Source organism: Gouania willdenowi, unplaced genomic scaffold, assembly GCF_900634775.1.
Source record: "Gouania willdenowi unplaced genomic scaffold, fGouWil2.1 scaffold_236_arrow_ctg1, whole genome shotgun sequence".
NCBI lineage: Eukaryota > Metazoa > Chordata > Actinopteri > Blenniiformes > Gobiesocidae > Gouania > Gouania willdenowi.
This window is the reverse complement of record NW_021144992.1, coordinates 2,954-17,595: the sequence shown is the minus strand read 5'-3', so window position 1 is coordinate 17,595 and position 14,642 is coordinate 2,954. Positions and strand designations below refer to the sequence as shown.

General features: G+C 34.9%; 1 long non-coding RNA gene across 1 annotated transcript; it reads left to right on the top strand.

Moving 5' to 3' along the window:
• The first annotated feature begins 2,013 nt into the window (after positions 1-2,013).
• Positions 2,014-5,861, top strand: LOC114459044 (uncharacterized). Its single transcript, XR_003673198.1, has 3 exons — positions 2,014-2,183; positions 3,161-3,225; positions 5,749-5,861. It is a non-coding gene; the product is annotated as an uncharacterized LOC114459044 (long non-coding RNA).
• Positions 5,862-14,642: the final 8,781 nt, after the last annotated feature.

Sequence of the window (14,642 nt, the reverse complement as noted above, 5' to 3'; positions counted from 1 at the left end):
TTTCCCACTTCTTTACAAAGTGAGATTCTTTAAAATGTGTGTTAACACTCATTTATTCCATCATTGTGCTCTATAGTTGTTTTTAAATAGCTTTCTAAGCTAAATGTTGTCGTTGGACAATGGGAGAACTTGAGCCAAAATAGTTTGAGAACCAGCGCTTTAGGGTCTGAACATGAAATCAAATGTTTACATGAGTTGGGATGAACTTGTTAGACGTCCCTTCAAGCAGATTTGGAATCAATACAATTCCTAATCCATTTTCACGTGTAATATTTTTGTCATACGTATCTGTGTACTAAGAAAAACACACAAATGGGGAACCAAATTAAAACTGGGCTCGTTGGAATGATTTGAATTTTTTTATTACATGTTAATGAGCTATTTATGATAATATTCTATATAATATTCACAGTCGACACTGCCAAACATAAAAAAATATTCTTAATCTTCTTTTTCTGTTAAGTCCATATCTCAGGTTTGATTTCTATATAATTACCATAAACTGTATCATTTGACACTAATACAAAGTTTCTACTACGTTACCTCACAAAGTTAAAACACATTTAAATGTAAGTAATATATCACAAAATATGACCAAATATGACAAAACAACAGTTCATCTCAACACATGGAATGTTAACATGTGATTTCATGTTCAGAACACCCTAAAGCTAGAGAAAAATATGGTGCATGGATACAGTAGCTACCGTAGCCCATGACCTACTTGGAGCACTAATTTATCTGCTGAATGTGCACAAATACAAAAAACACTGTTGTTTATTAATATTACAGAAGGAAGAAGTTCAAAGACTGCATATCTTAGCATGTACTCAATGCACGTAACGGACTAAGAAGCTAATGCTAGTTAGCATGCTAATTTATGGCTTAGCCATGTCTTCTCTTTGCTCAGTTTTACTCACACTGACTCTCTATCCAATGCTTCACATTCCTTTACAAAGCTTCTCCTTGGCTCATATTAGCAACATCTGGATTTTTGCTTTGCTTCAGAATGTATTGATATATTATTTACTGGTGTTATTTTAAAGCAGTTATTTTATAACACATAGGCCTTAAAGTGCATATATCCTCATGAGATGTTATCTCCATGGTGTCAAATAATAAGGCTAAAGCAAAACAATAATAATAAAAAAAAAAATATATATATATATATATATATATATATATATATATATTTTTTTTTTTTTTTTTTATATATATATATATATATTGTTTTTAAAGTCAAAGTGAGGGACTAAAGCACTGATTCTGGCCTTATTCTAAACCCACTTTTTTATTTATTTTTTTAATTCAACCAACCAAATGTAGTTTTTTTTTCAAAGATAGCTGTTGAAAACACGCATACATAATTTTTAGAAAAACATAAATCTATATATTTGCAACATGCTTTTCACTGGATGTCTGTCAAAAGAAAAGTTTCTTTCAAAATAAAAGACAAGTCACACATGACAGACATTACATTTTTTGTTGGCTTTTTTTGGCCAGCTTTCCATGACCCACTTTTGGGTCCCGACCCACCAGTTGAGAATCACTGTTCTAAACATTTTAATATTATTATTATTCATTCATATTTTTTAATCTGAATTATGGCAGTTATCTTTGATCTGATCCTGCTTCTTGATCTAATGAACAAATTCCTTTTTTTGAACTGGCACATGTGATTTCTTTAATCATGTGTCATCACTATGAAACAGCAGACAGTCTCTATAAATCAGCTCTATGTTTACATGTGCTCTATAAATCAGCTCTATGTTTACATGGTGAAGTGTACGTCTGAACATATGAAGAGCTGTTTGGGTGAAATGCACTGACCTGTAATTAAACTTTAGATTTACACCGTCTGAGGAGCCATAAAACTACATAAAATGTCTTATTGTACTTGAATGCATCACTCAGTTCACATGACCCCACGCGGAGGATACGGACTCTTCAACAGCCAATCAGAGGCTACGCAGGTCACGTCCAGCCTGTCAGCTCAGAAGTGATGCGCATGCGTGTTGTTCTCCTGGTCTTTTCCAACCTCGGACGCCAGAGTTTAGCAGCTACGCAGCGGAGGAAAAAAAGACGGAAAGAGGAGAAAATACGCGAGTTAAACGGAGAGAGAGTCAGTGCACTTACCTACTGGAAGCCTGGAGGCAAGACCAGATGAAGGAGAGACGGAAAACGTGGTAAGAAGAGAGCTAGCTCTTACTTAGCATTAAAAAGAGCTAGCTGATACTTAGCATTAAAGAGAGCTAGCTGATACTTAGCATTAAAGAGAGCTAGCTGATACTTAGCATTAAAGAGAGCTAGCTGATACTTAGCATTAAAGAGAGCTAGCTGATACTTAGAATTAAAGAGAGCTCGCTGATACTTAGCATTAAAGAGAGCTAGCTGATACTTAGCATTAAAGAGAGCTAGCTGATACTTAGCATTAACAGCCATGCTAGCTCTGTATCTCACAGGCTAAAGCCACGTGCCTTCCCTGCAGCAGTCGTTATGACAACGTGTTATAAAGACAGATTAACGGTGAGAAACATGGCTCTGTGGCTGCTCTGGTGCTATTTTTCTGTTGTTCTGTTGCTAAAAGGAAGTAGTAGCTCTATAAAAGTCTTTAGGATGAACTGAGATAAATAATGATGCAGTGTTTTACACATGTATATACTGAGTTTATTATTTTATGCTGATGTATATATATATTAAAAAGTGTTAAAGTTATAAAAAAATATTTTAGAGTGAAATTATATTTTATAAATGCAAAGTGTTGAATGACTTTATTTTAGCTCAACTGTGAGTTTAAGTATGTTAAAGGGTGAGTGTGGTGTGGTTCCTCTCACACTAGTAGGCCTATAGTGTGGGAGAAATTAAGTATACTACTTTAATACCTCTGAACTACATTTTTATACTGTTTTATGTATATATGTTATTCTGATTTTGATTTGGTTATGATATTTTGAATGTAAATGATTACTTACCATAATTATTACTGGAATGCTGTTCACATAAGCAGTTAGATTTGAGTAATTGAATGTTGTACAACAAAACCTGAAGATTTATTATGTTATATAATTGTAGATTTATGTGTGGAGTCTGATGCATTTTTGACATTTACACTTAAATGATGCATCAGAGTTGATTTTAATAGATATGACCTTATTTTTAGGTCAGGTTTTTTGAGTGGACGAGAAAGTCCAAGGACCAGGAAGAGATCCTGGTTGAAAACTGATGGTGAGTAGGAACCTGGAAGAGAAGACACCTACACGTACACACTCACACATACAGTATATACACATCACCCTTCAAAGAAACTTTAAGAACAGCTGCAACAATTTTCATTTTTTAAGGCCCAATGGACAATTCTTATTTTTGTTTGTTTAGTGTGCACACTTTTATTTTTGTTTTGGTATCTGAATCATTGTAATAATACATGAGTTGCTACTCAACAGTTATTCCTTGTTTGACTCATTATTGCTGCTCGTCCATAGAGCTCCTAACCAATCTGGGTTTGCTGATAATTAGTCCAACTTGATATTACACTGTAATAACTTTTATCATCGATATATTGGGTTACATAGGCTATTCAAGTAGAAGTACTGTTACTTGATTAAAATTGTATTCAAGTAAGTCATACATGAAGTACTGAAATACAAATAAAAAGTAGCTCAGTTCATTCCACTTGCATACAGTAAACATCACATGTATAAACATAAAAAAGAAAAGACTAAATCTTGCACAATTAGAACAAAGGCATCTGTATAAAATAAAAGCTTTGTCACAATGTACAATTCTTTTTTTAAAACAAAATAACATCTATGAAATCAATTCAAAGCAAAAACTATTATCAGGCTCTATGTATAACTACATTTATAAGCAATAAAAGTGTGAAAATAACAAATATTCTACACTGTTTTGACGACATACATTACGTTTAATCTGGTTGGTCGATTTAATTGTTGCCTGTTCATTTCATTTTTTGTAGTTTCACTATATACGTTGATCATTTTAAAACAAAAAAAATCATAATTTACTCGGTAACGGTTGGTGAAGAAATGTAAGGAATTACTGATTTAGAAATATACTCATAAAAGTAAACGTACCCATAAATGTAACTCATTTACAGTAACGCGAGTACTTGTAATCCATTACTTTCACCTCTGTTTATGCCTTAATTACCATGACTCAACAAAGTGTCGTCTTTAAAACCAAAAGGTTGTCAGATCTTTTACAATATTTGTGCATTTTTGTATTGTTGTGTCTATACACGGAGGGAGGAGCTAAAGAAGAATATCTGTTATTGTTTGTCAGGCCAACAGTAAAACGTGTTCTATCAAGACTCACTTTATAAAAAGATCATATTTGCTCTCAGGCTTTCAAAGTGTTTTCTTATCAAACTCAGGTTATCATCAATTCCTGATTCAAAGCTAATATGATCTCAACCCTGTTATGAGTTGTTGTTTTACTCCTTTTAAATAGTAAAAGGACACGAGAGGTTGGTAAGATCCTTTCTTCACTAAATATGGACTCACTAGCAACATCTAGTGGACACATTCTGTAACTACACATGTCACAGATAATTGTGGCCATTACATTTTAAAATGACCAATTTACACTTCAGATTATCCATGTTCAATTATAACTCAATTATGATTCAGTGACCAGCATTTTTTATGGTTACAGTTAAATTCTGATTGTTTTTGTATCCCCTGAAAGTCAATTATGATTCTCAATTAGTAAAGTTCAATTACAATTAATCACAAAGTGGTAAATTTACAGGCCTGTTATTTTGTATGTGTCTGTATGGTGTTGTTTTAGCATCATTACATTTACATTTTAGTTCATTGATTAGAATATCTTATGTAAACTTAGGACACGAGTTGGAATTGAACTATAAACACTTAATGTTATTACTGTATATCCTAACCCTTCTAACCATTACCACCTGTATGGTGTGAAGACTCACTCACAGGTAGCGGGAAAACCTAATATTAAACATATTTGGATAATTATTAACTACATACAGTATGTGTAAGCCATGGATCTGTAACATTATTCCCCAGTTTTGTGTTTAATTAAATTATAACTTACATTTTTTATAGAATTACAATTAGAAAGGCAATTTTCTGAAGTCAATTCCAATTCAATTATGATTACAACAGCAACATATTATTTTTCAATTACAATTAATATGACATTTACACCATAATTGTAATTAATTATCAATTACAATTATAATTATTGACCCCGTGACCCTGAAAAAAGTGGGTCAGAAAATGGATGGAATGGGAGTTTTTCTTTTTTTAATAATTGTTTTTTTTCGATTATGTTATTTTTGTAATTGTTGGGTGTAATAATCAAAATTGTAATCGAATTTCAAATAATTGAGCAGCCCTACTCCAAAGGTGTCATAATTTAGTGAACGACACTTAATGACAGCCTTCATAACACCTTATTAATGCTAATGAGAGCATGGGGTGCTGGATCAGCAGCAGCCAGGGTGGGCTCATGGTAGGGGGAAGAAGTGTGAGGGGGGTCTCCGTCTAGGGAGACTAGGACCAGGACTGCAAACATAAGGGTTACCTGTGCTGCTCCAGCATTTAGACAGAGCCACAGGGCTGTAAAACAGTGTCAGACAGTCTCCAACAAACTAAAAGCAGCCTACGACCAACAACAGGACAGTCTGAAATGAAAACTTAACAGACAAGCTGAGACAAGTTCAACATAAGACACTAACACAGACTACGATTGTTACAGCGGTGCATCCTGGGAGCTCACGTCCCATATCAGAGGAGATCTGGTGGTGCCTACAGCCAACACGCCTGAGGAGGTGGGATGGAAGAGCAGCAGCTCCAGCCTGCTAAGTCCTGGATGCAGGGTGAGGTCTGGGCTGCTGCTGGTCAGGATCACATAAACACCACAGCTTCACCAGTAAAACTGTTGTTTTTGGTCTGAATTATGGATTTTAATTCTTCATATTTATAAATAATTGTTCATCAATTGTAAAGTAAATTGCTCTACACAGTGTCTTTGTGTTTGTAATTGGTCTGACACTGTAAGCTCCACCCCTGTCACAGGAGCGTGTACGTAGCCTGTCTGACATCACCAGGGTTACATTAGTGAGTTTATATTGTGCTTCATTGTCCAGCTTCTGTCTGATGGAGAATGTTTGGTTAGGTGAATCCAGCTAATGGAGATAAATCCAAGCTTCACTTATCTAGCTTTGTAGTACAGGCCCTAAATGTTCAATCTAAATATTCAATCAGTCACAGAGTGTAAAGCTAAATCATATAAGGTTGGCTGGTCAACGCCTGTCAATCCCCACCCACACTCCACACACCCCACCCTCCAAGGTCTTCTGCATCCTTGATGTCTTCATAACTGACATTCAGCATGTCGGTACTCTCAGCGAATTTGGTTTTAGATTTAGGTTTAATATTTAGATTGAACATTTTGATTTAGATTCAACTTTTTGTATTTAGATTTTTTTTTTCATGTTTACACATTTTTAACAATGATATAAAACAAATCAAATGAAAGAAACATCTATTTCTGAAGGACAGAATGGTTTGTGTGTGTGTGTGTGTGTACCTAATAACATTATTTGTTCTATATGTTTGATATTAGGCTGAACTGTGATCAATAGATCAGCTCACTGACTTTATCTTATGAACACACAGTCCCAATGGTTAGACATGTGTTCAGTAGACCAATGACCTCTGGAGTTTCCAAGGTGAAACATGTCAACGCTTTGGATCCAAAGGATTGAAAAGATGTTTTTTCTCCTTTATCCTAAAATCACAAACTACATGTGATTATTGTGGAGATAGTTTGTCAGAAAGCAGACGATAGACCTTCACAGTTGAGTCTGATCTGAGTGTTTGTAGATCAAATAAATCATGTGAGTACAATGAGTGTGAGAAAAGAACGTGAGCAGCGTAACCACAGCAACAGAAGGAAATATGAATCAGGTGGGATGTAGAAGTGGAATGGAAATACCAACTATTTACTAATGCTGACGTTAATGCTGCTTAGGCCACAGATTGTCATCTACACCAGTGTTTCTCAAATGGGGGTACGCCATGCCACTACAGGGGTACTAGAGGGAGACAATGACATTTACAGTGATTTCAACTAAATAAAAGACACAGATGTCTAAATATAAAACTTTATTATTAAATAAAAAAACACCTAAAAGTAAATGAGATGCTAAAATAAATATAAAAAGTAGGTTCTGGATCTAATGAAATAAGTGGTGGATGTTGGTCTGAGGCCAACCCTGGGGTCAAACACAGGTTTAATGGTGTAAAATAGTGTAAATGTGTGATGTTTAATAACAGGATTATTGATCTCTCTCTCCTCCCTCTGATTGGCTCGTATCACTCAGGTGTTATAAAACATCAACTTTGGACCTGTTGCTCTCAGCTTTGGCTCCGCCCCACTTCCTTGTGTCCCAGCTTCTTGTCTGTGGTTAGTTAGTGGAGCAGGTGTGTAGTTTGGAACTGTTGCGTTTACACACTCAGAGACCAACAGCATTTTCTTAGTTGCTCTCAATGCTGCTGTTGCCCTTTGTTGCCTCGTTGCCTCACTTCACCTGCTGCGTTAGAGCTCACCTGTCCATTCAGTGACACCACCTGACAGGTATGTTTATCTTGTTCCTCCTTTCCCATTAGCTACGCTAAGCTATGCTAGTGTTATTAGAGAGGTGGAGACGCTGCTGCTTTGCTTTGCTGTGATTCCTGCAGTCAGGGGCTGTTCTATTGATTGGTTGGCCCCAGACCAGGGTGTCCAACTCATTTTAGTTCAGGGGCCAAATACGGACCATTTTGATCTCAAGAGGGCCACAGATTTTATGCTGGAAAACCAGTCATTTCAACATTAGTGTGTCATAGTTTGTACTTCTACGTATACATAAAATACATAAATAGTGCCTTGCATGACAGTCCTGTCCCACTGGTGTGTGAATGTGAGAGTGATTGGGTGAATGAGCTGATATGTAAAGCGCTTTGAGACTGTTTCAGTGTGGTGATAAAACTCTATATAAATCATGTCCATTTACCATTCAAAAATGTAAACTTCCATAGATTATAGATTCAGGGCCCACAATTTAAACAGTTTCAAGTATTTGTTTGTTTATTTTTACATCATTTGGGCTTCCAGCTCATAAAACCTATGAAAGTGTGCCTTTCATTCAGGAATCAAGGTCCAAGTGTTTGGAGGAAGACGGGTGAGGAACAGAACAGAACATTGCACCCCAAAACATGACTGACTGTGGATCTCAAGCAGCTTGGGTTCTATTCCTCCAAACACTTAGACCTTGATTCCTGAATGAAAGACACACTTTACTTTCATCAGAAAAGAGGACCATGGACCACAGGCCTGGTCTAGTCCTTCTTCTCCTCTTTTTTTCTGCAAAAACTGAAAAGTAAATGATGATTTCTTCACATTATTCTAATTTTTTGAATTCCTGTTTTCATGGGTTTTATGAGCTAGAAGCCCAAATTATGTAAAAATAAACAAATAAATACTTGAAATTATTTAAATTGTGGGCCCTGAATATATAATCTATGAAAGTTTAACTTTTTGAATGGAATTATGGAACTTAAAGAACTTTTCCATGATATTCTATTTTTTTTAGAAAGGGTCTGTACATAGATTGATAGAAAAGTACAGGTGATGTTATTTTCCAATGTCTGTACTTGTGTTATGTTGATTCATTAACTACATTTATTACATTTATGTGCTGACTCATGCTGACAGTCATGTATCGTATCATTTATTACTAATCAAAGGTCTACTGAAATCTTCCACGTTGTTTCAACTTTTTAAATTATTAAACTATGTAACTTTTTCCATTTACATTTTCAACATTTTAAACTTTTAACACTGAACTTCAGCTGTTCATCCATTCTACACCTGATTTCAACTTTTAACATGTTCATCTGTTTGTTCACTTTCAGATAAAACATTCAACACATTTCAGCTTTTTACACTTTTTCAACTCATTTCAAGTTTTATCAACTGTTTTTAACTGATTTCAACTTTTTCAACCCATTTTAACTTTTTCCAACTTTTTAAACCCATTTGGACTCGTTTCATTTTTTTTTCCACCTTTTTTAATCAATTTCAACATTTTTCCACTCTTTCAACCCATTTTAACTTTTTTCAACCCATTTGAACTTTTTTCAACTTTTTCAACCCTTTTTAACATGTTTCAACTTTTTCAACCGATTTGGACTCATTTCAATTTTTTTCTCACCTTTTTTTAAATCACTTTCAACTTTTTCAAACCATTTTAACTTTTTTCAACCCATTTAAAAAAATTTCAACATTCTCCACAAATTAAAACTTTTTTCTCCTTTTTCAACCAATTTCAACTTTTTTCAACTTTTTCAAGCTTGTTAATGCTTGTTCAACCTTTTTCAACATTTTCCACAAATTTCAACTTTTTTCTCCTTTTTCAACCAATTTCAACTTTTTTCAACTTTTTCAAACGATTTCAACTTTTTCAACCAAATTCAGCTTTTTCTCAACTTTTTAACCGATTTCAACTTTTTCCACCCATTTCAAGTTTTTTCAATTTTTTCAACCTTTTCACATTTTTTAAAAATATTTATTAATAAATAATAATGTTTATTTCAATTCATTATTGTGTCATAGTTTGTACTTCTACGTGAACATAAAATACTAAATATATAAGAAACAAACAATATACTGTATAATCAATCAGTGACAGATATCAGTCCTAACATGATCTACACTTTACATTTCCTAGATTTTTTTGACCAGTTTCTATTTAATTAAGGGAAATTTGATATCATAAAGAACATGTAACAATTTTGAGTTTTTCCAACCGTTTAACATTAAAAATGACTGTTATTAATATCAAAATGAGGTCACGATCTAAAAAGGTTGAAACCACTGAACTAAATACTGTTTATTTCCATTTATTTACTAAATGAGATGATTTAAAATGTGTTATCACTCATTCATTTCATCATTATGATCTATAGATGTTTTTAAATAGTTTTCTCAGTAAAATGTTGAAGTGGGACAAAGGGGGGACTAGGATTCAGAAATCAGAGAAAAGGGAACTAGAACCAATAAGGTTTGAGAACCACTGATCTAAATAACCAGTTTAACTGGGAAACACACGTCAATAATCTATGTTCCTGTTTACAGCAAAGGTTGTATTATTTACTCAGACTAAGAGTGTTTGGTGTCAATCTAAAGATGATGTTTTTGTCTCATCAGCTGTTTTAGAAAGCATCAGTGGTTCCAGAATGACAGCGTGGTACGGTAAACTTTGTGTCCAGTTGAGGTGAAAATGAAGTGTCTGGTGCAGACAAGCTTTGTAGGTTGTAGGAAGGTCTAACATCTCCATGTTTCAGTCCCTCCACCATTTCACTTCTAATTTATGTGGTTGTTCAGACCTAAAATGTCTGATTTTACAGCAGCTTTTTCAAAAAACTGCAGCAAAAGTTGTCATTTTGATGTTTTATTATTTTCTATAACTTTGCCTAAACTGGTCAATTTACCAGAAAACCTGGTTGCCTTTGAATTATTTCATAACAATAGAGAAAAAAGCTCAGATTCACAATAATTTAACAAGATATGGATTATTTCATCACATTTTAAAGGTTTCCAGTGCAGAGAATATTACAGAGAATCAGTTTGTATAAGTTATTGAAACAAAAAATCCTAAAATGAATAAATATTTATTTTTCTGTGAGAATCTCATCAATGCACTCATGACTTTAGCTACAAACACTTTTACTGTAGAATAATCTTATGTGTTCAGTCATTTGGGAACTTATTTTGTACTACTATTCATTAATTGGGCATTGTTTTTAATTTGAATCTGTTTTTGCTTTTCCATTTTAGGACGTGATAGTAATAACTAGTTTTAATATAATAATATTTAAGGGGAAATTATTCCACATTTTCTTATTTCTGAGCATTGGCCTATACTGTCTATTGAGCCCACTCTGGTAGTTAAATATCAACAGCATAAAGCTGTAAAATCCCTGAGTCAGGTTTATGAGGAGTGAACACACACACACACACACACACACACACACACACACACACACACACACACACACACACACACACACACACACACACACACACACAGAATGTAGACTTTAGACAATAGTCAATCATCAACTGCCTGATCAAAAATCATTGACTATAACATTATCATAGAAACAATTAAATAAACCATACGATACACTGTGGTGTTCATTTACATAGAAAACTATATAAAAACATCTATAAATCATAATGATGGAATGAATTAGATGCTCCAATTATATGCTCCAAAGGGCCAGATTTGGCCCCCGGACCTTGAGTTTGCCACATGTGCCCCAGACAAACACTAATGTCCATTTATCTTAAATCAATCAGAGCTAATGAACAAACAGATGTTTTCTATGAAACAAGGCCACAGAACTAAAAGAGAAACCATAATGAACTGTGTTTATGTTCTAACTGAAGACCTTCACATGACCTTCAGTCTGTTAGAGGAAGACATTATGACTAGAAACATAGAACACTAGCAGTGTTAATGTAAACTATGTGTTGAAGTGTTCTGATGACACTGTATCCCTCACTGTATTTTAATGAGCTTTTGTTGGCTGTGTGATGCCAACTTTATCACCATCAATGGAAGAAAAACCCAAGAGATGGTTCTGGACCCTCACACCCTGGTTAGAACACACCATCATCAAATCAACCAGGGATCTAGGTATTCACCTAGATACCTGCTTCTCTAATGGGGGTACGTGTACCCTAGAGGTACGCCATGGCACTACAGGGAGGAAAATAAACACATATAGAGTCAGTGATGGTCCCTCCTCAGGCCTGAGATTACTGGAAATGATCAAAACAATAGACATGTCTATTCAAGAGCCACTAAATCAGTGTTTTTCAACCTTTGGGTCGCCTGAAATTTCTGAAAAATAGTAATAGATTTTTGATTTTTTTTAAATTCTTCTTCACAATCTTAAACAACTGTATGTTTATACTGTCACTGTGTGAAATATTAATCCAGTTCAACTCACAATCCAAAAATTCTTTGTGTTTTTATTGTTCTTTATAGCTTCTACTTCTCTTATCCTTAAACTTTATTATAGTTTTTATTATTACTCTATCCTCTAGCTTTAACTACTCCTGCATTTTCAACACATTTCAACAAGTTTGGTGTCAAACTGTTCAAATAATTTAATTTATGCTATGTTTAAAATCATTTCTAACCTTTCTACTTTTTTTAAACTATTTAACTATTTATTTTCCATCCACATTTTCAACATTTTAAACCTTCAACAGTGAACTTCAGCTGTTCAGCCATTCACTTTCAGATAAAACATTCCACACATTTCAGCTTTTCACAACTTTTTACACTTTACTCCTGTGTTCAGTCTGTTGGAGGCAGGTTCTCCTGCTTTAGCATCATCGCTACATGTGCTGCTACTAGCTACGCTAACTGTCGCTCCACTATTTCCACAGAAACAACCTTTAGCTCAGGCTTAGCTTCACTTATTAACTTAAAAACTCTTTAAAGGTCCCATATTATGAAAAACAGGTTTTTTCTGGTCTCTACATCTATAAACTGGTCCTCCCTGATCCTTCCAACTCCCAGAATGAGGAAAACAAGTGATTCCTGAATGGTCTCTGCAGCCCCACCCACTGGTAAAACGGTGTTCCTACAGGCTGTTCAGATTCAGCTCCTGTTGTGATGTCACCAAAGGAGTGATTTTCATAGGCCGACCTCTGAGTGCTGATAGGAGACATCAGAGAGGGGGGTGTTCATCACCAAGGTGGAGTTTGGTGTGTCCATTAGTAAGATAGCAGTGGTGTTTCTCAATGTCGTCACTCAGAGCTAGACACACAAATGGTTCTGATGTTGGTTCTACAAATCATCATAAGTGTTTATAGTCTGTCCCAGATACAGAAGAACAGAAGAGACAGTGGTTGTGTTCCATTTTTAATGACAATGTGCTAGCTATGGTTCGTGTTAGCTTGTATGTGTGTGCTAACAACTTTAAATCAGACTGTTTCAGTAACGAGGGTCAGTACAAAGCTGGCTTTGACTCAACACTGAACCTCATGGTTCAGTGTTCACTGGAAAGGATCTGAACCAACTAAGCATGTGGAGATGAATCCATATGAATCGCACCTACAGTACGTGATGCAAGTGTATCGATCCATTCAGTGTGCGGTTGAACTTGAGATGCATCTGTTACTGTGTGCCTGCATCAGTAAAATCCATGGTTGCATCCATTTTTTAATCCATCCATTTTCTGACCCACATGTTTCCTGTTTTTCATTCTATCCTGTTTTTCTGAGGCACATTGAATGTACCACGTGCTTTGTGTTTTGTTTTGAACATGGACTGAAGCCGGAAAGCACATTGGTACCTCTACAAAGTTACAACAATACGGAGGTCAGCTAGAGCAGCAGCTATAGATGAGATTTATAACACACCTAAATACTTTAAATCAGGTGTAGAAAGATGGTAAACCTGACAATATTCATGTGGTTTGTAAAGAATGCAGTGCTGCTAAACCTGACACAAACTGAGGGGCTCCCCCCCCCTTCTTTGCACTAACTGTTGTGAAATATCTAATAGTGAAAGGTTATTATTATTATTATTATTATTATTATTATTATTCATATTATTCATATTATAAATGTTAATGTTACTGTATTAGCCTAATGGCAGACATAAATATGTACTAATATAGTCAGTGTGACTTTAAGTTACTCATTGAGAGTGATGATGTCACTGTTTAAGTTGTGACAGTGATAAACGGGGTCTAAATGTGAGGAACCACTTCCTGTTCCTTATGTTGAATCTGGTTCTAAATCTTAATCCTACTGGTGAAAACAACTGTTCAAATAATTTAATTTATGCTGTTTTAAATAATTTCTAACTTTTAAAATGTTTTCAACCCATTTCAACCTTAATGATAATGTTCAGCTATCGCTAGGTTAATGTTTAACTAATGTTCGGTCAATGCTAGGCTAATGCTAATGTTAGATTAATGTTTGTGCTAGGTTATTGCTAATGCTAAGCTAATGTTAGGTTAGTGTTATTGCTAATGCTCACCTATTACTAACACTAGGCTAATACAATGCTAAGTTAATGTTAAAGCTAATGCTAAGCTAATGCAGTGCCAGCACCTGTATTCTCACTACCATTTTCATTGCTTAGTAATGAATGTGTTGTTTTCTTTTCCCTGGGATCCTCAGCATTACCTCCTCTTCTTCATGGTTAGCCTTAGCACTGATCATTTTATAATCCATTCATTTTCTTCCCTTTTTGTATGAATGCAGTTTTTAATGGTTTTTAAAAGCTTTAGTAATAAAGTCACTTATGAAATGGGACCATGTTAACATCCAGGCCTCAGTGCCTTGTGTTATATTTCGTTGGGTGAAAGTCCAAAGGTGGCGTTGTCCTCCATCTTTGTCCACATACTGGTGCCACACTGTAAACTGGTGACGGACCATGTCATTGTGATACACAAAGGAAAAGACAAGCATAGCATAGCACAAAGATACAGAAAATAACTACTCAAATGTAAACATATAATGGACATTCCCCTAAGAGAAAACTCTACATCACATGTCAAAATCAAGGCCTGGGG